Consider the following 24,076-nt stretch of genomic DNA (forward strand, 5'->3'; position numbering starts at 1 on the left):
GGTCCCGTCTCTTAAAGGGTAAGGAGTAAGAGACGTTATTTTCCCACGCACGAGATTACTGTGGGCTGGAGGTCCTCCCCTGGGGTGGGTTGGGTGGGAAAACAGCAGGTCCACATCAGCTTATACAGTTGCCAATAAATTCAACCTGCTTGAACAAATAAACATAATGATGATGATGATGATGATGAGGAACTTCTTGTGCAGCTGAGAGACCGTTAATGCGCGGTCAACTGGGACCCTAGTCAAATCTCTCTCAACGAGTCCTCCCCATAGTCTTCTAACACCAACTCTTCACACATACTAAGGTACCACGGGTAAGAGGATATTTGTAAAAATCCATTGAAAACAGTGAAGATGGACAGTACTGTTGCATAGTCAGCAATTCACTTGCGCCATTTATTCACGCCGCCATTTACGATTTATCACAATAGAAATCGTTGCTAATCAGTGTACATCGTAGCGTGACCGTAATATATGCAAAATGCTAGCAGGTATAAAACTCGTGAATTTTGGCTCTACATTTTATTATTACTTGGATTAGTGTGTGCCGAATAAAGAACTTTTTTTACATAACCGAGTAGTTAACAAGTATCGACGATCTAGTCAAGTCGATGAGTTTACCCGGGGTACCTTAGTAGGTGTGAAGAGTTGGTGTTAGAAGACTATATGGAGGACCCGTCGAGAGAGATTTGACAAGGGTCCAGGTTGACCGCGCATTAACGGTCTCTGAGCTGCACAAGAAGCTCCTTCCACGCATTAGAAGAATTCAGAGCGGCCGTTAATTTGAAATTCTCGCTGGATTGGTTGCTCGACAAACCGACTTTTGTGGGATGTTTTTCGGTGAACTTATAGGGAAACTATTTGGCTTTCGTGCTGCCGAGTTTTGATTCGAGGGAAAGTATTTAAGTGTTGTTTTCGAGCGATTTTGGCGAGCATGTGTCAACAGAAGTTTCCGACCTTACCGTATTTTATGCACGGTAATTTAGGGCGTCAAGCTAAAACACATCAAAACGGTTTCAAATCGCGAGGAGAACAACACAGAATACTCTCTATGAAGGTAAGACTTTATTTCTTTGATTATTTCACACAACTTTACATTTACGGAGCTCAAAAGCAAGTCCAACTAAACCACTATACAAACTCTTTAATTATTCACTGTGAAAGAGCCTGTGAGAGAGCTTGGGCTATCTGTGCGATAATTAAGTGAATAAATGAATGAGGCACATAACAAATGTGCTACTTTTTTCTTTGTTATTATTATTATTATTATTTTTTTGTAATCCTGCACCTTAGAAGAGAATTTGGTGTTAAATCAGACAATATCTCCAATCCCTATTTTTCACCTTTCTGCTTGTACTATGTATTGATTTATGATTTATGATTTATGATTTATGTACTATGTTTTGATTTATGTGTAATTCTGCAGGGTTAAAAAAAATTAAAATTGAAAAGCAGGAACTAATGTGTATGACAATTGCAGGGGACAATGCATCTGTTCTGTATAAACTGGATCCAAATGGATTGTAAACGAGGTGTGCAGCTAATTCATGCCTGTACTTGTTGCAATTGTGCTTTTTGATGATAAACTGTTAAGTAGACTTTATGGATTACTGGACTTGTATGTGTGACATTTCCATGATCTCTTTGAGTTAATGGCTCATGCTGGTCCCTTGACACACTCTGGGTGGAACCATTCATGGTACATGTAGCACTCCATGTAGTGTTCACCATCATCTGGCGTTTTGCATGTGCAGTAGATTGGCCCAACGGCTTTTGACACTGATTTAAGCATAGGTACCCTCTTATCTGGGGTTGGAAATGGAGTCATCTTGAGAGACTCCAAACATTTGATGTAGTGCACTCTAAGAAGGGGCTGATCATACTTCATTTCCACAGGATCTCTACCAAAGCAGAGAGTAGTGGCAAAAGCAATTGCAAAAAACCCACAGTCACTGTTCCCTTTTTGTTGTTGCACTTTCTGGTTTGATACAGTGACTTCTACAACTGTGTGAAACAACATTTGAGAAGCAGTCAAAATTGCTGTAGTAGTAGGCCTACTAAATACAGCTTAACAAAACCACTTGGGTATTCCAGTGTACCTAGTAAGCAAATCCAGTACATACCAGTGTTTACAATTTGGATAAATTCTGATATTGCAGGTGTCACCAGATCAGCTTTGATGATATCTGAGTCATTAAGGCCGTCAATATGTGGAAATTGTATTTTCAGAAGCTGTTGAGCAGCATGGATTCCAGAATCCGTCAGCCAACCTTTGCTGTTATAAATGTTTGATTTGCTTGCTTCATATAGCCTGACATTAATGCCATTGGTGTTGTCACTAAAGGTTACCCACTGTTTTGGGTCTGCTGATGTGTCATCTATGACAACCGGTTTGTTTTGGTTGGTTGTAACAGTTAATTTAGCCATTGTTGAATTTAAGCTTTCATACCACTCCTTTTTGCACATTGACTTCCAAAAAGTTTTTTTCATTTTCATTAAGCCGCGTTCTTCTTCTACAAAACATGACATACCTATGTACAACCCCTAAACCCGTGGAAACCCTGAGTATTCTTTGTGGAGGGTGAGGGAGGGATTGGTTTAGACTCTAACACATCATTCGAAGTTGTTGCTTTTTGACTTGATGGATTTTTGTGACGGACTGGTAGCGTGCCACCATATGACCCATGTGTTCTCTTTGTTTTCTGACCCTTTTGAGTGAAAGACTTTTCTTTGGCAGTTTCGTTTCCGTGAATTTGCCATTCTCTGATGCCAGCAAAATGTTTTCACATTATCAGTTTGCAGTTTGCGAACCATGTCCATAACCTGCTTGAATATTTTACTTTGAATTCATTGAGTTTCACCCTTGCAATTTGAATAAGTGATTCATATCTGCACCACAAATGAGGCACATTTCAAACGTTTCGTACGATTCTAGGCAGATAAATTTAGGTAATACCGTATTTCTTCACCTATAAGCCGATCTCGGCTATAAGCCGAGACCCTGACTTTCAGGGTCTTTACGCTACACTCAAGCTGCCCAAAAAAAAAGGTAAAACCATCGGCTATAAGCCGAGAGCGAAATTATTGATTGTAACTGGCCATTTGAGCAAGCGAACCTCACGGAAAACATAAGAAATTGACTCACTAAACACAAAACCTAATGAATTACAATAAACACAAAAGAAAAAAAGCGAACCAATCAAGAGATATGAATATCAATTGATCCAACGAACTGTATAAATACTACCACGCGACAACAGATTAACCACAACAACAATAATAATCTCAGTTAAACGTTTCAAAGTATCAATCTATCGAGTATACCTTTCGTCGCTGTCACTTTTTATCATCATGCCTAAAGCACGCCGTTCCTCGTATAGTATGGCTTTCAAGATAAAAGTTATCGCGGAAGCTGAAGCGGTAGAAAACAACTCGGAAATCGCTCGAGAATATGGACTAAGCGAGTCCATGGTACGACGCTGGAGAAGAGACCAGGCGACTATTCTTTCCGGAGAGCTGAAGATGTCTGCAAAACGTGCGACGATGGGCCGTTTCACTCCGAAATATCCCGAACTAGACCAGCAAGTGATGGAGTGGTTTTCACAGCAAAGAGAACAAGGTTGGTATTTACTTTTCTGTCTAAAATTTTAAGAGTTTTTGAAGAGTTGAATGATATCGTCTTTCAGTGCGTGGGAAACAGAGACTTTGATTGGTCAGAAATATGTTGTTGTCATGACAATTTCATAACATGTCACGAAAAGAGTGCTGCAGTCACGAATCTACGGTTATCTCGCAGCAAAATAAGATTGTTATTTTATTTTTCGTAGGTATTGCGGTGAGTGGATTGATCCTTCGCCTTAAAGCTAAAGAGCTCTCCGATGATCCTGCTTTCAAAGCTTCCCGTGGATGGTACGAGAAATGGAAACGACGCCACTCGGTCAGCATGCGAACCAAAACAACTCTGGCCCAGCGATTGCCCGCCGATCTCGAAGAGAACATTGTGTGCTTTCATCGCTTCGTCATTGCAGCAAGAAGACGCGCCGACTACCCTTTATCCCGCATCTACAACATGGATGAGACACCCATGCGTTTTGAGCTGCCATCGAACCGAACACTGGAATTCAGTGGAAGCCGAACAGTGCCAGTAAAATCTTGCGGAGCGGAAAAGCGGAGCTTCACCGTCGTTCTTGCTGTTGCTGCCGATGGAGCAAAGGTGCCACCGAAAGTCATCTTCAAAGGCGTCCGTACACCGAGAGATCTGGTTGTGCCGCATCCTCTTCGTGTTTCCTTCCATAAGAAAGGGTGGATGGATGAACAGGGCATCCGAGAATGGATTCGACAGAGTTTGCCCCGTGCCGAGCGTTCCCTTTTGGTGTGGGACTCATTCCGAGCTCACTTGACCGATTCCGTGAAAGATGACCTGAAGCAGCGAAACATTGACGTCGCAGTTATCCCTGGTGGCCTAACCCCGGTTGTACAGCCCTTGGATAAGTGCCTAAACAAGCCATTTAAAGATAATGTGCGCCGAAAGTACTTGGCGTGGATGACATCTGGGCCATTTGAGTTTACCCCAGCTGGGAAGAAGAAGGCGCCAAGCAGAAATCTTGTCCTCAGGTGGATCAAGGAAGCATGGGCAGAGATACCCGAAGAGATGGTTGTCAAATCCTTCAAGACCTGCGGTATTTCCAATGCCTTGGACGGAACAGAGGACGACGTGGTCTACTCTGAGGAAACCCCAGAAGTAGATGATGAATACATAGAAGAGAACGAGTTCGACACAGACAGCGAAAACGAAACGGATGGCGAGTAAACCATTGGGTTGAAAGCCCTTGCACGTATCCGTCAAACGGCTCCTTTAGGAGCCACCAATTTCATAAAAGTGAATAACCAATATTCAGAAGTTATTTTTGTTGTGTTTTATTACTTCTGCTTCATTGCTAACTTGACTACAAGCCGGGGGGGTAAAGTTATTCAGCAACTGTATATTTTTAAAATGTAAAACCCTCGGCTATAAGCCGAACCCCGTTCTCCGTGAAAAATCTCCCAAAATTTTGGGTCGAAAACTGAAAAAATCGCTCGGCTTATAGGTGAAGAAATACGGTATGCTTCTGCTCTATTTTATTTTAATGAGTTTCTTTTGATTTAAACTTTAAAATTTAATTTACTTCTTAAACTGCTTACAAATAATTAAATTTTGTTTTAATTCGAGTGTGTGAAGATAAAACTGAGGTGTTGCAGGGTTCTCTTTTCAAAGTAAACTCATGTGAACAAGTGTCACTCTTGATATAGTATGATTCTCCCAAATCTGCAATATTATTGCCCTGGATCTTTACAAAGCCTCCTTTGTATATCTGTGTTCTAGCCAATGATTAAAGTCTCATTAAAAAGATATGCTATATTTTAGCAGCTCCATTTTAAGTAAATTCCATCTTTAAGGTTTTTGGTATTTCCCCTCTGAAAGTTTTAAAATGGCATTGCTGCTACGTCCTCGTAAAGAGGTATTACACATTTCTATTTTTAAAACCCGAATTACAAAGTCAACTTTACTTCAATTAGTTTGAAATTCTATACTACAGAAGAGCACCTTGACTGAAGTATGATACAGTTTTACTTATTTGCCATCTTTCTCATCCATAGGACTGTGTCTTAAACTGGGCAAATGATTTATATTGTAGTGATTAAAATGCTTTCAAATACATGTATGAAATAATGAATAGCTGTTGTGAAACACTTAAAATGGGAAAACCTGCTACTGGTAGCCTTGGTGTTAAATTTCTAAGCTGTCAGAGATAAGGAAGTGAATTTAAATCTTCTCATAATTCTTACTGCTGAAGTTTTTTTGTGATTGAGTTGGGACAATTAGAGTGATAGTGGCAGGAAAAACACAGTGAGGCTTTTCCCATTTAAAAGCAAGTTTATAAGACCTTGGATTCTACATTTAAACTTGGTGAGATAATCAGATTAAATTTATTCATATCTTATGTTTCAATGTGGTTTGCTTACATGGATAGGTAGTTGCAATTATAGCTTCACAGATGTTTTTCTCATAAAACAGGAGGTTTTGATTTTGAATGTAGGAAAATCTCATATGTGTAATGTGGCTTCATGAAATGTATGGAAGTGTTCCTCGCGGCAATAACCCTGCTTATCTAGTAGGTGAAAATAAGACCAAAAAAATGACTTGCTCCCAGTTGGCTTGTTAGTTCGGTTGGTAGAGCACTGCACTCGTGTCGCAATGAATTTTGAATATATGAAAATCATATATGTGTACTGCAGTCTCTGAAATATGAACCAACATAATGACCAGCTCCCAGTTAGCTTGTTAGCACAGTTAGTAGAGCACTGCACTGGTATCGCAGAGGTCATGGGTTTCAATCCTGTACGGGCCTGAATTTTTTTTCAGGCCTTATCCACAATTACAACTGAAATTAATGGGCACCCCCCTCTTTAATTCATGTTTTTACTGCCTTCACCCCTTCAATTTTAGGGGCACACATGAAGAAAATGGTTGGGTTGAAATATATACCACAAAGATTTGCCAGCTTGTTACAGCATAAGTGGAAAATGTAATGTTTTGATAGTATTCCTATCGGAAGTTGTCCTAGCGGAAGTGCTGGAACATTGCAAAGGATCATGGATACTTGTGTGGGCCATGCTTTCCGGTTGTCATGGTATTTGAATAAAGTGTAGTTTCTTTTTATAGTTAAATCTGGTTTATTACACGACCATCCAAGTGACATCGTTACATTGGCGGCGAGGATGGGATTCGTTTTGTGAGGTAGTGGATATTTTGGAAGTCATTTGTGCGCAAAGTCTTCGCATTTTCTCAGACGATGGTGGACAGTGGAACCAGTTAGAGTACAACTTCAAGTTCACAAGCTTCGCCAGCTGCGACGTTTGTTCCTCTTATTCATGTGGCCAGCCTTTCTCCATTCAATCCAAAGGAAGATCCGAACACACTTGCAGCTCGCTGGAAGTTGTGGAAACGCTCGTTTAATCTGTATTTAGTGGCAAAAGGTATTACGAAGGATGCACAGAAAACTGCATAGCTGTTACATACTGGAGGGTTGAGTTTACAGGAGCTTTATTACACGTTATTGACCGGTGCTGATATCAAGCCGTTTGCTGATAGTATGGAGTTGTTGGATAACTATTTCCCACCACAGTTGAATAATAATAATAAGTCTTTTATTAGGAGCTCCATCACAATAGTGGTTTACATAGAGGTCCTAAATACTAGATGTGTATTATATAAAAATATAATTAAAATATAGAAATTTGAGCTAAAATCGAAATATAAAAATGATTACAACATATACACTGCAAAAATTAATTTAAAAAATACTTAAGTATAAAAAGAAGAAAAAAGACACGTCTTAAAAATTGGCAAACTTACTGAGTTTCTTACAGTTCTCTCTAACTCCTTAAAGTCTTTGAAACAGTGATACCGCGAACGATATTTTCCCCAATTGTATTTGATTCTGGGGAGCTTTATAGTATCGTTATTGCGCGTATTGTAGGAGTGCATATCACTCTTTCTTACAATGTCCAAAGAATGATTAATTTCGCCATTAATACACTTGTATGCATATATACATCGATGGCATTTCATACGTTCTTCAAGATTTAGCCATCTCAAGGCGGTTAATGCATCAGTGGATGAGGAGTGAAGTGATCTGTGGATCAGTTTGTTTGTCGGTTGAGGCAGAAAGCGATCTCCTGCGAGTTTGAAAATGTCGATGAGGCGATAGGAGGTCAACTTATTGAGAAATGAAAGGATTCCAGTCTTCGCCGTAAGTTCCTTGAGAAAGCAAATGCTACTCCGAAAGATTTACAAGATTTGGCTCGTGTGCAGGAAGCAGTGAACATGCAGGTCAAGGCTATGGATCAATCATCGAGTCAGGTAAATGCTGTTTCCGGCCAACCTCATTGCCAAGGAAAAAGGACGGCACAAGGTAGTGGCAGAGGGTATAAGCCCGGTAAACCGTCTGGTGGTTCTCAGGAGACAAAAGTGAGAGGCTGTTTCGCTGTAATTACACTGACCATATGGCTCGCGACCCGAATTGTTCTACCCGTGGCAAGAAATGTAATGCATGCGGCGAGATTAGACATTTTGCAGTCTGTTGTAAAACAAAGGGACGCAAGCTTTTCGCAAGAGATGACGAGCGAAGGAATAATACACGGGGTAGAGCTTACCAGCTATCTGAGGATTCAGCCACTGGCCAAAAAGATTATTATGCATTTGCAGTTGGAGTTGGTCAGCCTACAAGTGGTAGTGAAGTAGATTTGAAGATTGGAGGAGTGATGTTACCCGGGGTACTTATTGACTCTGGCGCGTGAAGCAATGTGATCGACCAAGCAACCTGGGAAATTCTGAAGAAGAAGAGTGTTCAGTGTGAATCCAAGAAATCAAGCAAAAAGTTGTTTGTTTATTGGCAGAAAGATCCTATTAAGGTGAGTGGGACATTTGTGTCTGAGATTGCATGCGAAAATTAGTGGCATCAGTTGTGTCGATGAATTCACAGTGGGTAAAGGTCTAGGGAGACCTCTACTCGGAAAGAGCACTGCAGAGAAGTTGGGTGTATTAAGGGTCGGTCCAGATCTGTGCTCATTAACTACTGAAAGAAGTGATGCCGACATCCGTAAGAAGTACAGAGAGGTTTTTACAGGGGAAACTGAAGGATTTCCAGCTGAAATTACATATAAAAGACAATGTCAAGCCTGTTGCACAACCCGTACGGAGACTGCCATTTGGGTTAAGAGACAAGGTTGACGAGAAGTTGGATGAGCTGTTAGGAAAAGATATCATCGAGGAGGTGTCACACAACCCAACTGAGTGGGTGTGGCCGTTGGTTGTTGTCCCGATGACAGATGGTGACATTCGGATTTGCGGAGACATGCGTAGGGCGAATTCAGCAAGAGAGAGGGAAAGACAGCCTATCCCGACAATTGAGGAAGTCTTGTATGACCTTAATGGCTCAACTGTTTTCTCAAAGCTCGACCTCAAGGGGGGTTTCCACCAGGTGGAACTTGATAAAAGATCACGCGAAATCACAACGTTTGTTTCACACCGTGGTTTGTACAGGTACAGACGTTTGATGTTTGGGGTAACATCGGCGCCTGAAGAGTACCAGCAAGTTGTGGCGGATGTTCTGCATGTTAGCGAGAGAGTAGCTAATATGGCAGATGATTTGATTGTGCATGGTTGTGGCATAAAGGAACGCGACAGGAATTTACATGCCGTACTGACCCGATTGAAAGAGAATGGACTGACTTTGAATGGGGACAAATGCCAGTTTCGTCTTCCCAAGCTGACATTCTTCGGTCACGACCTAAGTAGGCAAGGTGTTGCACCCAGTGAAAAGAAAGTAGCTGCCATCTTGAACGCAAGCCCTCCACAAGATGCTTCACAGGTCAGATCATTTGTTTAACTTGTACAGTATTCTGAAAAGTTTCTTCCCAACTTCGTGCAAGAAGCAGAACCACTCAGGAGCCTCCTGAAGAAGAATGCGCCTTTCATTTGGGGTGAAGCACAGGAAAAGTCCTTCCAGAAGTTGAAACAGCTTGTTGCACAGGCCACTTCGCTTGCGTATTTCAGGGGAGACTGTAACACGCGTAATTTAATTTAATAATAAGTTCTTATATAGCACATTAAAATTGAACTCTATGCACATTACAATTACAATTAATAAAATTTCAATAAAAATCCTATACATGCAATTTTCGCTACTCTATCTAAACTAATGAATTATTACGTGTTATACATATATTTGACAACATACAATATCAAAAAAAATCTGGTGGCTTAATTTTTGAAAAGATAAGTTTTCAATAAGCGTTTAAAAAAGTCAACAGATTCGGCGTTTTTATGCATTCAGGTAGTTGATTCCACAAATACGGTGCAGCGTAGGAGAATGCTCTTTGCCCATATGTTTTAGTTCGAATTGTTGGGACCTCAAGTAGACTCATGTTTGATGAACGGAGGTTTCGTTCAGGAATATATCGACTAAGAAGCTCAACAAGATAGGTTGGAGCCATGTCATTTAGTGCTTTGTATGTTATCAACAGTATCTTGAATTGAATTCGTTTTGTGACCGGGAGCCAATGAAGTTTCATAAGTATAGGTGTTATACTGTCTCTTGATTTAGCACCGACTAACAAGTGGGCAGCTGTGTTTTGGATCCATTCGAATTTTTCGATGTCACAAATCGGTAGACCGTACAATAGGCTATTACAGTAATCAAGTCTCGATGAGATGAAGGCGTGTATCAATCTTTCATTTTGCTGCGTCGAGAGGTATTTACGAACGCGACCAATATTTCTGATTGCTTGAGACGACGATTTACAGATGGAATTTATACGCGAGCGTAAGTTCATCACAGAATCAAGCATGGCGCCTAGGTCTCGGACAGTATTAGATAAATTAAATATATCATCTCCAATATTGATATTACAGAAAGGAGGATTTTTTGAGAAGCGTGAGAGGAAATGAATGATTTCTGTATTTGAAGGGTTGCACTGCAATCTGTTTTTCCTGGCCCACTCCATGATTGCATTAACACATGATTTCAATCTTTCCATACCCAGCATTCTGTCGGAGGAGTTTATCTTCATTTACAGTTGGGAATCATCAGCATATATCACAGTTTAGGCCATGTTCAGCAACAATGTCTTCTGTAGGCGAGGTATACATTAGAAAGGGTAGTGGACCAGGTACTGATCCCTGCGGTACGCCGTAGGAGATATGTCGAGGCTTAGAGATAGAGTGTTTGATCTTCACTGACTGAACACGATGTTCTAGGTATGATTTGAACCATTTTAGTGCGATACCTCCAAATCCGAAACGTTTCTCCATTCTTTCAAGTAATATGTTGTGGTCGATCGTGTCGAACGCAGCGGAAAGGTCTAGCAAAACAAGTACTACTTCTTTTTTTATCTACAGCTCTTAAGATGTCATTTGAGACTTTTAGTAAAGCAGTTTCAGTTGAGTAGTACTTGCGGTATGCTGACTGCATCGCTGGAAATAACTGGTTCTAAGCCATATATTTGTATATTTGATTTGCGACCACCCTTTCGATTGTTTTCGAGAGAAAAGATAGATTTGCAATCGGTCTGTAATTTGAGAGACAGTTCGGGTCCAATGAAGGCTTCTTTAAGGATGGACGTACCATGGATTGTTTTAACTGATCAGGAAATTCTCCGTTAGCCATGGAGGCGTTGATAATCTTGGTTATAATTGGCGTCAAGTGTGGAATTGACTTTAGGATTCGTCTTGAGATGGGATCCAGTTGTCAAGATTTAGTTGGAGATTGAACGATAAGTTTGTGAACAATATCAGCAGATACAGGTTGAAAAGTTTGGAACGACGAGGTGACTGGATAATTGACGTTGATGTCGGGTGCTTGGGCAGTATGGGAGTCCAAATCCGATCTTATTTTCTCGATTTTTTTGATAAAAAAATCGTTAAACGTCTCGGTCAATGTATCCAGTGAATCATTATTAGGGAGTGCAGCAATGTTCTTTGATAAGAATAGGCGAGATACCATCTTGAATAGTTGTGATTGGTCAGAGGAGCTGATCAGAGTCAGATAATAGTTTGTCTTTGTCGATGTTAGAAGATCATTGTAGTGTTTGCAGGAATCAATAAATATTTCGTGGTGAATTTGAAGACCAGATGAAATATATCTTCTTTAATGACGAAGTTTGTCTTGCTTAGCCTTACGAAGTTCATCGGTATACCAAGGAGAATGCGGTCGCAGAGTGACTCATCTCTCGTTCACAGGAGCATGTTGATCAAAGATAGAAGAGATTAGTATTATATTGTGTAGTCAGCTCAGTTACACAAGACTTTAGATTAGTAATGAGATTAGATTCTTCGATGTCTTTGATCATACTAGCTAAATCAAGCCTTTTGGTGTTTCTGTGTTTAACATGTAGTGTAGAAGGTTTCGGTTTTGTACATGTCACCTTACAAGTAACCAAATTATGATCTGAAATATTGTCGGCTGATAGAATGCGAACGTCCGTTATAACATTATTCTCTTCACGGGATAATATTAAGTCCAATGTGTGGCCCAGGCGATGAGTGGATCCAGATACATTTTGAATTAGATCAGTGGACTCAAGGAGATTTAGAAAGGAGGCAGCTTCAGGATTTGATAGATCATCAAGATGGTAGTTAAAATCACCGGCAATTACAATGGGCTGCCTTGATAATGTAAGTTCTTCAAGAAAAGATGAGAATTCTTGCAAAAAGCTATTTCCAGTGTTGTTCTTTTTGCACAGAGGAGGGCTATAGAGAACAATTAAACGGAATGTCTCACTTTTGTTGGATATGGTCACATCTAAGTACTCAAATGAGCTTGTGTTCATAATGGAATTTTGCAGTACGGTATAACCATCTCGTATCAACAAAGCGACTCCGCCACCCTTACGATTCCTTCTTGGTATGTGGTTGAGTTTAAAATGCGGAAGAATGTTGTTGATGTCAGTAATAACATGGTTGTCATCCTCGGTTCCTTTAAGCCAAGTCTCTGTTATGGCCAGGATGTCTAAATGGTGGGAGATGACCAAATCGCATAAATTAGTTGATTTTTTAGCAATCGAACGTGCATTGAGGAGAGCAAAATTACTGGTGGATTTGGCTCTCGGTAGATGGCAAACGCGTGTCATAGAGATTACATTGTTGATGTTTCTTGAGTAAATTTTCTTTGATGGTCGTCGATGCTAGAAACAATGCTTGGAATGTAATGATATTGAGAATCTTCGTTTTGAATAATTAAATCTTCCATCGGTTGAGAAATTGCTCCAAAGTAAAATTGTGACGATAAGAAACTTATTTCAGGACCAGGGTTAGAAGCAATGTCACCACTTAAAGTAAGACGAGCTTGGTTGAAGGTGGCAGTTGAGTTAGCGTAGTATTTGACTTTGGATGCGTTGTAACCTTTAGGTCGTAGACAAACAAAGCGAGGTCGATTAGATGTTGAATACCAAGGTAGTAATACAGCAGAAATCCACTTGTTAGGATACAAACAATGATTCTTGCAAATATAATCCAAAGAGAAAATGTTTAGGTAATCCATATGTCGTTTTTGAATTGCAATAATATAAAGAACTGTGAAAAAAATAAAGAAAATCAAGCAGCAATATGAAGCACGTCCGTTCCCCATAATTAGCGCTCTTCTTGTTCGAGAAGTTTCTCTTGCGTATTATTGCCGATGCAGGTCCACAGGGTTTGGGTGTGGTGCTGACTCAACTTTAAGACGGAGAGTGGCGAGCAATCTCATACGCGTCCAGGAACCTCACCGAAGTGAAACGGAGATACAGCCAGACCGAGAAGCAGGCCCTTACGCTAGTATGGGCTTGTGAGAGGTTCAAAATTTATGTGTTCGGGCGGAAATTTGAACTTGAAACTGATCACAAGCCACTGGACTGTATTTTTGGCAAGCTTTCCAAACCATCAGCACGCATTGAACGATGGGTTCTGAGACTCCAGGGGTATGACTTCAGACTGGTTTATCGGACTGGCAAAGTGAACATTGCAGACTCTCTCTCAAGACTCAGTCAATGTGAACCTAAAGACTCAAGTGGGGAGGAATTTGACTTTGTCAAGGCAGTTGCTGAGGAAAGTTTACCTGTTGCTCTGACAGCGAAACAAATCGAATTGGTTTCTGATAGTGACCCAGAACTTGCGAGCCTGAGACAGTACATTTTAGGTGGGGACTGGTCTCAATGTAAGATGACAGCTTATGTGTGTGTCAAGGATGAATTGTGTGTGTTGGGCAAACTTGTTTTGCGTGGTACAAGAATTGTTGTTCCGAAGGCTTTACGGGGAGAAGTCTTGTGTCTTGCCCACGAGGGACATCAAGGCATCGTTAAAATGAAGGCACGCTTAAGGACAGGTTTGGTGGCCAAAGATTGACTCAGACGCAGAGCGGATGTGTAAGTCTTGTCATGGATGCCAAGTCGTAGGTGAATTTCAAGTTCCTGAGCCCATGAAAAGAGTAAAGCCGCCTACTGGACCCTGGCAAGACATCGCCATAGACTTCTTGGGCCCCCTTCCCACTAGAGAAAGTTTGCTCGTAGTCGTAGACTATTACAGTAGATTCTACGAGGTAGCGATCATGCGCTCAACAGCAGCTAAGAGAGTGGTGGATGTACTGACACAGATATTCTCCAGATATAGATTTCCATTTACTCTCAAATCTGACAACTGTCCCCAGTTTTGCTGTGAGGAGTTCGAGAAGTTTCTCTCTGATCACGGAATCGAACACTTGACATCTCCACCACTCTAGCCGCAGGCTAATGGACATGTCGAAACTCTGCTTAATTCTTTGAAAGTTGCTCACGTCGAGGGAAAGAACTGGCGTGAAGAGCTGCAGAAGTTTCTGTTAGCATATAGTTCCACACCGCAAACAAGCACTGGTGTTACTCCTGCGTTCCTCATGTTTGGCAGCGAGTTGAAAACAAAACGTCCAGAGTTAAGGTGTGGTGGTAACCTGTTTGACGACGGGGTCAGAGATCGTGATTGGAATCACAAGTTGGTCCACAAGGAACATGTTGACAACAAGCGGGGTGCTACAGAAAGCCCTGTAGCGCCTGGGGATCTAGTTTTATTGAAGAACATGAAAACTTCTGGCAAGCTGGAAGCAAATTTCGAGAGTGAGCAATACACAGTGCAGACTAAGGAAGACAGTGAGGTGACTGTCAGGTCCAAAAGAGGGTATGGAATGTAGGCGGAAGAGTGCATTGGTTAAGCGGTACAACCCACCAGGGGAATTACCGGGAGCCACAGAAGCCATTATTTAAGACGCTTCCAATACCCTTCCACTGGAGGAGAACATAGCGACATCAAGACCAAGACGGACTGTCAGAATGCCGGAGAAGTACAGGGACTATGTACTTTATGAACTGAACTCTGTTGACACGTTGGACTTATGTTGAAGTCTGTTAGATTCGGTTTCATGTTACTAAGTTTTATTGAAAAGTTTTCATGCAGATAGATTTATTTATGTTTTTTTGCGGTTGTTTGTTTGTCTCTATAGAAGGAAAGGGATGTAATTTTTTGATAGTATTCCTACCGGAAGTTGTCCTAGCGGAAGTTCTAGAACATTGCAAAGGATCATGGATATTTGTGTGGGCCATGCTTTCCGATTGTCATGGCGGTTGAATAAAGTGTAGTTTCTTTTTATAGTTAAATCTGGTTTATTACACGACTGTCCAAGTGACATCGTTACAGAAAAATGGAAAACATAGCTTTGCATTTAATGTATAACCTGAGTTGCTGCATGGGTTATCCAATTCCAACAAATATCCAAGCCTTTTCAAAAACTTTCATGTGAACATTTTTCTTAGTGAACTGGTTAAAGTCTGAGTAGGTGGTCAAATGATTACTTTTTTCAGTTTATTGCTGTGTTTCATATTAGAATGTTGCTTCAATTCCACCTTCCAGGAAATTCATCTATAGGCTGACATGAGATACCATTTAAAACCCCTTTAAGGCCAATAACAACTTTAAAACCCAATGAATTAATTTCTGTAATTTACATGTACAAATGAGATCCAGTTATTTGTTCTAGGTGTTGACAAACATCTTCATTATTGAATTCTAAGTCTCTCTAAATCATTAAGTTTGAAAACTAATCTTGTTCTAGCTTGTCTTCGTTTAAATCAAACTTTGGCAGCGAAAAAAAACAGGTGCAAGATAAATTTTTTATCTCAGTAGCTAGAGTTTCCAAGATTATGTTTCAGACACTGACATTATCTATAGTTACAGCAGAGGTTACCAAATTAGATAACAGAAAACTCTCAAAAGGACGCCGTGTATCAATAGCGAAACGCGAATTGTCGAAAGACAAGGAAGAAATAACAGAGGAGAGAAGTAGAGAAATAACCTCGAGTTGAAAGTGACTTCTTTTAAATTTTCTACGCTTACCAGCGGAGGGTGACACGTTGGAGAAATTTGTTGGAGCAGTCCCTCCGTCTCCTCCCCGACACAGACTGGTCCGTTAGTCCCCTAGATAACCTCTTTGACAGCCAGTGCTGATAAAGATAAGTTGATAAACTGATCAATTTAATAGAGTGAATGGCTAGAAATACATTTACTGGAGCTCTGCTAAATCTATCTATTAAAAAAATACGTTTTTTCTTGTTTGTAGGCACTTGTTGCAAAACCGTGTTTTCTGAGCCACTTTCTACTTTTTCAGCAAGATTTCGCTAAAAACATTGCGTTTCCTCTAGATCTCGTGTTTTCTTACAGATTTCAACGCAATCCAATGAAAAAAGTGCATTTTCACTTGTTTCCAGATACCTTTTCCAAGAGCGCGTTTTTGAGCCCGATTTGAGCTTGTTTTAGGGTAGCCTGCGAACCTCTGCTTCGCGCCGTTGTGCTCCTCCAAGCCGGGAGCCTGTTCGCAGGCTAGTTTTGGGGCAACCTTAGCGCTTTTCACTCTTTGGCTAAATTTTGCCGACAACATTGCATTTCACCTGGATTTCATGTTTTCTTATAGATATCGACGCAATATAATTAAAAAAATATGCGTTTATGCTCGTTTGCACATACTTTTTGCAAAACCGTGTTTTTGACCCCTATTAGAGTGTGTTTTGATCCAAATGAGCTATTTTTGTACACTTCCGGCTGAATTTCGTTGAAAACTTTGTGTTTCCGCCTCACGTCGGTGTTTTCTTACAGATTCTATATTAATGTAACTAAGAACATTGCGTTTTGGCTTGTTTGCAGCGTTTTTAGCCGGAAAAATACAAAACTAGCGCGTTTTAGGGTAGACTTAGCAATTTTTACTTTTTGGCCAGATCTCACTGAAAACATTGCGTTTAAGCTAGATTTTATTGTTCTCTTACAAATTTCAACGCAATCTGCAGCAGGAAAGGTTTAACTATGGTGTTAAAGATCCTGATTTTGATGATGATCTTCCGGCTAGGCTACGCCCAAATGTTCTCCTTTTGGAAGAAGAAGAAGGATGCTCTCACTGCCAACTTTCACTTTTACATCGGTATCGGACCCACTGTGTTTATCAATAATGCCACCTAGGTAAGAAAACTTTTCATGTCTTAATTTCATGGTTAGCTCATTTCATTTCATTTTGAGCTCACAGAACGCGTTTAAAAATTACCAATATTTCAAAATCTAAATATCGCATTTTGTAGCAAATTTTCAGTTATCATTTTCCCCATATAAAAATTAGATTGGGGCTTTTCATATCCGCACGGAAAAACTAGGCTGAACTTTGTGAAAATCGCAACATCGTATTTACGTCACAACGTAATCTAATTAGGCACCCAGTGTTTAAATCCGGAGTTACGAGCACATTTTAGAAGTTCGCAACGTGTTCGATCAGGAATTCAATACAGTGAGCTAACCTTGCATAACCTCGCTCTCGTTTCAAGTCCTCCATTTCCCATTGCGAAATTGTTTATAATAACACCGTTTTCCGTAAGCTAGCGGAGGGCGTCTGTTTTTCTTTCTTGTCTTCTGCCGAAGACGCTGAAGACGGCAGGCAATCTGATACTAATGTAGATTTAACATACTCAAGCGTTTGTCACGCAAGGTCGAAATAATTTCAATCACAAAAACATATTTTATTGGTCCCTTCTTGCGGTTTTTCGGTCACAAAAGTCACTTTTAATAAACGTCTTCACTAGATAATATAGAATATGTTACCTTGGAAGAGTGTTTCATTGAAAAGCAGAGATACAACTGTAGGAGGACCCACCCCCATCACGTTGAAAACTCCTATTTTTAACGGAAGATTATTAGACTCAGTCGTGGGTGATAGAACACACTATGGCACGGTTTTGCTCGGTAATTATCAAACAGATGACAACGTTTGACGGAGGGGTACTGAAGGTATTATGCTAGAAGAAAAAAGTGATGCGTTGATCAACCGTCTCCCGGTTAGCCCAATGGATAGAGCGCTGGACTGTTGTGCGGGAGGTCGAGGGTTCGACCCCGGCGGACCAACACTCGAGGTCTTAAAATAATTGAGAAGAATATGCTACCTTTCTATAACATGAAGAAATGGTTAGATATTCTAGTCTTTTCGGATAGGGACGAATAAATGGAGGTCCCGTCTCCTGCAGGGTTAGGTGTAGGAGGCGTTAATTTCCCACGCACAAGATTACTGTACCATGGATGTCCTCCCCTGGGGTGAGATGGGTGGGTTTGTTGAGCTTAAACCTTGTAGGGGACCCATGTCCTATTGTTTCTGCTCCAGTACCTGATACAAATCCTTAAATAAATAAATTAATTAAAAGTTTCAACATCGCCTCGCCTCGCCTCCCCTCAGTAATTTTAACTTTTAAAGATTGGTTCCAGCCTTCCTGAGCCAAAATCATGTTAAAATGCCCTCCCCAGGTACCAGATTTTTGTGGATCCCACCGGGGTTAACTGTTAGCCGCAAAACGGCAAAAATTAGTCGCTAGGCGCAAAAATTGACAAACTTTAACCGTGAGTGGTAAAAATAATGTAACCATAAAGAAAGTTAGCATTAGCCACTGACACTGATTCAACACCTTTTGAACGTCACCATCTAAAATTAGTACGCTAAGCAAAACTAATTTGATTGAGTTAACGACCACACGAATAAAAAAAGACAACAACAAACCCTATGATCATCAATTTGTCTAGAATGAATTTCTAGTAGAAAAACGCAGGCACGAGGTAAAAAGTTGCAAGGACAGGTATTTTCAAACAAAAAGCTCAGTGAGAAAATAAACTATTGATGAAAATATCTCAAGCTTTAAGGTTATAACAACGTACTATATAGCAGGGCAATCGTGAGGTAAATCCGAGCCTTCTTACTTGGTCTGGATTTTGTCAGATGGACCATTTCCTCGGAAGCGGTTCATGAGCAGTCTATTTTTGCTCCCAAAATCCGAAAAATTAAAAGTAGAGAATTTTTCCCGAACGCCATGTTAGAATACTTAATAACATCGCTTGCTTGAGCTGTTTTGGGAAATATTGGTCCTCGGTCGCTTTTGTACGGACCTCGCTGAGCTCGCGCCTTGCTACCACGATTTCGGGCCAATAATCCTCAGTACGGCCCTGGCGCTTGGTTGGTCAGAAATCATTCTTTGCGGCAACTGCCTATTTCTCTTCCTTTGCACAGCCTCTGTAATTAAGAAAGCTGCCACAAAAGTCTCTGAGCAGACCACAAATTTAAAGAAAATGCGGATCTACGTGGCGTGCCATTTTGGCAGTTTGTCTAGACCGGCTCTTTGCAACATTTGGAAAAGTTCTTCGAAATGATAATTTTTAGCGACGAAAGCCTGAAAAAAAAAAAATAAAAAAAGGGTAAGCTAGAAAATTGTTCTAAAGGATGCCTTAATGACCCTGCGATAAGGCTTGCGCGATTTTCCTTTAGCATGGCTGGCTAACTCTTCTAGAAGGCACGGCATTGGTATTTAGTCCATGGGCCAGGGCCCAAAAATTGGCACTTCAGTACCAGTGTTATCATACACTTTTGAAAACTACAATTACAATCAGGTTTAATCTAATGTATGATAACAGTGTCCAATGAGTAGCTGAACAGGCGTTATCACGTGATCAAGTGACGTCACTGCTCTCTACAGAATTGACAGAGACAAACGATAACTGCCTGACGCTATTCTTTAGAAGCGCGTTAACTTTTCTTTAAGGGTGTATTTTTTTTGTATAAAAACGATATAGTGGTTTCTTCCAGATGAGTTTTTAAACTTACATTTTAACGACTTTTTTCCACACCAACGCTAAAATTTACCCAGGTATAGGAGTAAAATTCCGAAGTATTTTTGCTTCATGTCTTTTCTCACAAAGCTCTCACCAAATAGAAGAAGAAAATAATAACAGATTCACAGCCAATAGTTAAGTTAGATGCTATCGCTAAAAAGACAAGATATCTTAACTAATATCCGCGCGCCATCGTGCATCTGCCGTGTTGCTTTCGCCATCTTGGATATTTAGAAACGACTACTCTAACATAAAATGAGGCGAAATTGTTTGAAACCATAAAGCATCGTACGTTTCAAGTAGAAATACTTATTATTCAACTTTCAAACACTCTCTTTATTAAAAAAGGATACAATTATGATAAAATGTTTAATAAATCAGAGTATTTAAGGCTCTTTGATTAGCCTGAATAGAAGGATCCGATTCACATGGAGGAATAATGATTTCGTAATTATTGTAAGAAATACACAACTTTTTTGAGAGACATGTCTCGGCATGCTTACGCCATCTTCAATCAATGAGTAACTGAACGTGAGTAATTATATAGCATACAAGTAGATGAATAAAATATTTACAGTATGATGTAATACAAAAGCGGGTACTAACTACAAAGTGACACCAAACATCAAAGGTGTGAACTAAAACGATAGAAAAGTGTTATAATGCTGTAATTGTTTGTTAAGTTCAGGTTTGGTCTTATTTATATAAAAAGCTTCTTTGAGTTTTAAATCAATTGAGTTGTTAATAGAATCCAGAATACTAAAGCAAGAAAGGGAGTATTTGTTCTTACAAGAAGGAGATGTGTTGAAATGCTTAAAAATATGCGAGTTTTTATCGCTTTCCGTATGCTCCTTTATCCTACTACAAATGAATAAAGGCTGATAGATTCGAAAGAAACTGTTTGGGGATTAACTAGGCTCGTCATCCTCAAGAGGACACCAATTTTGCAGTTTTCTTTCTTACAGACTTGTTGAATGTGTGCATCAAAACTAAGTTTATTATCTATAAGAACTCCTAATAGTGGTAATGAACTTGTGCATTTAATTTCTTCATTGTCAATGACAAATCTGCGCCTCTTGCGATTCTTTGCTTTGGACGCTAGAAACATTGCCTAGAATTTGGCTTTGTTTGCCTGCAGGAAATTATTTTTATACCAGTCGGATACAATCTTAGCCAAGTTGTTTAACAGAGTAGCAACGTTTTGAATCAGCTGATGATAGGCACATATTCGATGGTCGTTTGCATCCATAGATAAATCACAGTTTTTAATGTTATAACTGAAGTCATTCTGAAACGTGTTCCACAACAATGGTCTGAGACATGGCCCTTGAGGGCAGCCTCTTTTTATACCGCGCCAAGAGCTGTTAACGGTGGCAAGCTTAGCCCTTCCTTGCCGGTCTGGGAAATTCGATCTTAGGAGACGTATTGAAACGTCAGAGAAATCTTAGGCTTGTAGTTTCTTGCCCATGAGCGACTAAAGGAGAGAGTCTGAAATGGATGACAATTTGAAACGAGAGCAGGGATTAAAACCAATCTGCCGTCGTTAGCTATGCAAGGTTAGCTTACTGTATTTATTTCCTGATCGAACACGGTGCTAACTTCTAAAACGTGCTTGCAATTCTGGATTTAACCACGGGGTACCTAATTGGATTATGTCGTGACGTAAATGACGATGTTGCGATTTTCACAAAGTTTCACCCTGGTATTTCTGTGCGGATGTGAGGAACCCCTAACTAATTTTTGTATCCTCGAAAACAACACTATCTCCACTTATCATGAGCTTAACCTGAACCGATTCTGAGTTATGCCGCATGGGGAAAGTGATAATTGAAAGTTTGATACGAAATGCGATATTTCGATTTTGAAATATTGGTGATCTTTAAAGTGTGCCGTAAGCTCATAATTCAATTAAATGATCCCGTGTTAGAGTTACGCCATACCTTGACTATTCCTATAGAAATCTGTTCAATACATACCCGCTCGTAGTTCTTTTGCGAATTTCACGAGCAAAGCTGATTTGCCATTACTCGGGGGACTGATCTCCGCCATTTCGCAATTACCAACACTCACTTTAGTTTTTCGTGAATTTTCTAGGATGAAGAGGCAAGCTCTAGGAATATGAGGATGGTCATTTTTCGGTCAATGTGCCACCTGTCACGCTGTGTTGGAAAAAAAGTCGCTCTTAAGAAGACTCAGCGCTTTTGAACTTTAGGCCAAATTTCGCTGAAACATTTTAATTCACCTGGACTTCGTGTTTTCTTACAGATTTCAACACAAACTAATAAAAAGGGCCTTTTGCTTGTTTGCACATATTTTTTGCAAAAACCGGCGCCAATGAGTAAATCGCCCCTGACTGCATGATTGACTGATGGATTGGCAGGCTGACTCTTTCACTGACTGACTTGCTGACTTAGAGGGTGACTTACTGGTTGACAGACAGCGTTACTGACTGGCTGACTAAGTTGGTGACTGCTTGACTGACTCGTTGACTGACGTGCTGGCTGACTAGTGACTGACTGGCTGACCGACTGGCTGACTGTATGACTGGTAACTGACCGGCTGACTGACCGGTTGACTGCGTTATCGACTAACTGACTGGTCGAATGACTTTCTGATTGACTGACTGGTTACTGACTGGTTACTGACTGGTTACTGACTGGTTACTCACTGGTTACTCACTGGTTACTGACTGGTTACTGACTGGTTACTGACTGGTTACTGACTGGTTACTGACTGGTTACTGACTGGTTACTGACTGGTTACTGACTGGTTACTGACTGGTTACTGACTGGTTACTGACTGGTTACTGACTGGTTACTGACTGGTTACTGACTGGTTACTGACTGGTTACTGACTGGTTACTGACTGGTTACTGACTGGTTACTGACTGGTTACTGACTGGTTACTGACTGGTTACTGACTGGTTACTGACTGGTTACTGACTGGTTACTGACTGGTTACTGACTGGTTACTGACTGGTTACTGACTGGTTACTGACTGGTTACTGACTGGTTACTGACTGGTTACTGACTGGTTACTGACTGGTTACTGACTGGTTACTGACTGGTTACTGACTGGTTACTGACTGGCGACTGACTAGCTGACTGACCCACTGGTAACTTACTGGCTGACTGACTGGCTAACCATGACTTGTTGACTGGCTAACTGACTGATGGGTTTGTTGACCACTGAATTGCCTTGAATTATTTAACTAAGTCCATCTGATTCAAATGAACTAATCAGTTCCAGTCACCCAACTTCCCCAAATGAGCCAATCAGTTCCAATGACCAAACTCCATTAATGACTGAATTGCCTAAGATTATCCAATCAGTTACAAACTGCCCCAAATGACTTAGTCAAATAAGGGCATCCGTTCCAGTGACCCAACGGCCTTAATTGACGCTACCGGCTCAAATGACTAAATTGTCTCTTAGTGGCTGACTAAATGATTGACTGACAGCCTGAATGACTGACTGGCTCACCGACATGCTGACTGACTTGTTGATTGATAGGCTGACTCACCATTGGACTGGCTAGCCGTCTGACTTTGCTACGGCCTGACTGTTTTGCTGACTGATTTGCTTACTAAATAGTTGACTGTAGGTGGACTGACGTGCCCACTGACTTGGTGGCTGAGTAGCTAATTGACTGGTTAATAGACTAAGTGACTGACTCGTTACTGACCAACATACCAGTGACTGACTGGATCGCTGACATTTTGAATAAGTGGTTGACTGACTGTTTTCCTGACTGACTGGTTGACTGACTAGTTGACTGACCGGTTGACTGACTTACTAAATGACTGACTGGTTGACTGACTGACTGACTGGCTGACATGCTAATAGGGTCGAGGCAGAGACTGAATACTCTCACAGCTTCACCAACAATTAGAATGAAAAATACTCAAGTGAGCCAGGTTTCAGCTACAAAATCGCTTGGTGTAATAATAGACGATAAACTCGATTGGCATAGTCACATCGAAAAACTAACGAAAAAGATCGCCTCTGGTATCGGGGCCCTAAAGCGAATTAGGCACCTGATCCCAGCATCAACCTTACATCTCATCTACCAAGCTTTAGTAAAACCTCACTTTGATTACTGTGACATTGTTTGGGGTAGCTGTGGGAAAACGCTACGAGACAAACTGCAGAAATTGCAGAATAGAGCAGCCCGTGTGTTGACATTCTCTAACTATGATGCTGATGCAACTGAGCTACTCGAGTTTTTAGGGTGGAAAAATCTTGCACGCCAGCAGGAAATCCATAAAGCCACCATGATGTTTAGATGTCTGCACGGGCTAGCTCCAAGGTATCTATATTCAAAGTTTACGTGGCGTGACTCTGCTTATGACC

At 40.7% G+C, this 24,076-nt stretch overlaps 1 long non-coding RNA gene across 1 annotated transcript; it reads left to right on the plus strand.

Annotated features, from left to right (window-relative positions):
- The first annotated feature begins 738 nt into the window (after positions 1 to 738).
- LOC148722121 (uncharacterized) lies at positions 739 to 22,035 on the plus strand. Its single transcript, XR_015992561.1, has 3 exons — positions 739 to 1,057; positions 16,938 to 17,047; positions 21,818 to 22,035. It is a non-coding gene; the product is annotated as an uncharacterized LOC148722121 (long non-coding RNA).
- The last annotated feature ends 2,041 nt before the right edge of the window (positions 22,036 to 24,076 follow it).

The sequence above is a fragment of the Stylophora pistillata genome, chromosome 10, assembly GCF_964205215.1.
Source record: "Stylophora pistillata chromosome 10, jaStyPist1.2, whole genome shotgun sequence".
Classification (NCBI taxonomy): Eukaryota; Metazoa; Cnidaria; class Anthozoa; order Scleractinia; family Pocilloporidae; genus Stylophora; species Stylophora pistillata.